The sequence below is a fragment of the Phoenix dactylifera genome, chromosome 9 (genome assembly GCF_009389715.1).
Source record: "Phoenix dactylifera cultivar Barhee BC4 chromosome 9, palm_55x_up_171113_PBpolish2nd_filt_p, whole genome shotgun sequence".
NCBI lineage: Eukaryota > Viridiplantae > Streptophyta > Magnoliopsida > Arecales > Arecaceae > Phoenix > Phoenix dactylifera.
In genome coordinates, this window is record NC_052400.1 from 1868638 (window position 1) to 1870433 (window position 1796).

The 1796-nt window shown below is 36.2% G+C and overlaps 1 long non-coding RNA gene across 1 annotated transcript; it reads left to right on the plus strand.

Moving 5' to 3' along the window:
* Positions 1-228: 228 nt before the first annotated feature.
* On the plus strand, positions 229-1354 carry LOC120112038. The gene is made up of 3 exons (XR_005513551.1): positions 229-342; positions 434-608; positions 1288-1354. It is a non-coding gene; the product is annotated as an uncharacterized LOC120112038 (long non-coding RNA).
* Positions 1355-1796: the final 442 nt, after the last annotated feature.

The window sequence follows — 1796 nt, forward strand, 5'->3', positions numbered from 1 at the left end:
AATACCTCTTTCGCCGTCGCCGCTGGCCTTCCCTCATCCCCCACCCAAAAACAAAAAAAAAAAAATAAACGATCCGAGATATGAGCATCCAAAATCTCCTCAGATTCTTGAAGCCCTTCATCGAGCCTGTCCACATTAAAAAATATTCCGGCAAACGTGTAGATTTCTTCGTCTTCTTCTTCTTTTTCATAAACACCCCATTTTCCATTCATTCTCCCTTCACATATTGTTTGTTTCGCCTCAGATTTTTTGTAGTTTCCTTCCTTGTATCGTATTGTATGATTTTATTTTATTTTTATTGGTAGGTCGGGATAGATGCTTGTTCATGGCTTCACAAAGGAGGTGAGCTTTTTATTTTTATTTTTTTTTATTTTTAGAAAAGGAATTTAGATAAAAGTCAGAATTTTGATCAATTAGCATATGTTTTGGGTAGCTTATTCATGCAGCATGGAGCTCTGCCTCAACTCACGGACCGTTGCTGCAAAGCGCCATTTAAAGTATTTTATGCACCACATCAATCTGCTTCGGCATTATAGTGTCATACCGGTAGTTGTATTTGATGGCTGCAGCATCCCCTGCAAGTCTGCGACGGAGCATGAGCGCCACAGGTAAGTCGCACCGTTTCTAATTTCCTTTCCGTAATCCCACTTTGTTTGTTTCTTGACTAGCAATATGATTCTTTTTCTGCAAAGAATGTTGCTCGAAAATGGGGCTGTTGATTATTCTTAATTTAGGGTTCGTTGCTTAGTAGACTTATTACTCATTGCCTTTTCTGGTTTCAGGTTAAAATTCCACACTTGTTGAATGATTTGTTTTTTTTTCAAAGCTAATATTTTAAATTGCTTGTATATTGATGATGGCGTTTCGTCATGTTTAAACAACTGGGAGATGTTCTGTGAGGAGAACGGGAAGGGAAAATATCAGAGAAAAATTTACAAAAGTGAAGGATTAGGAGAACATGTTAGAAATTCATGATTGTGTACATCAATTTTCAATTTTTCATGAATGGAAATGCATAGCGAATTGGTTTGGTTTGTAACAACTGGATTCTTTTAATTTAGCTCTGATTTGAACGGTTTATCCAAGTAAAGGATATACGGTGATCAAGGCCAAAATTTTGGCAGTTTTATTATTATATCTACTGATTCTTTGTAATTTGTCAGCTGCTCTTCTCTTCCTTATGGTTTTCTTAAAGTAACAAAATCCTCTTTTCTCGGTGTGTTTGCCAGTTAAACTCTATCAGGATGCACTGGAATTATTCTTTATTTGGGTTTTTAACTAATTCAGGTGAAGGGAAAGCAACCTTATGCTGGCAAAGGAGAAGCTCAAGGAAGGGAATGTCAGTGCTGCCGTCGAATTCTTCCAAGTAACGTAATCCTCCCTCCCCAAATGCATACATGCGGGAAAAAGCCCTATTCCCATTCAATTTTGAAATTCAAATTTAAGCTGAAAGCAGGAAAAAAGGTTTCCTTTTCTTGATCAAAGCAGAAAACATGGAACACCTATATTCCTGAAAAAAGCACTGCATGAATTCTGAACTGCAGGTTAAGGATTAAGCATTGTAATATCCATTGCACTTTGAAAGAAAATCCATTCTCATCAATAGTTGAATCTTTTAATCGGATGCATAAGACAAAGCAAGGCATGGGAGGATATATGGATAAGAGAAATGAAGTTGTCATGGTAAGTATAATTTTTTTATGATTCACAAATATTATTGAGCTTGATCATATTTATCTCTTGTCTGATCCACCATAATGTTTTTCTTTTTTTTCAAATCAACTGGCAGACAAAGT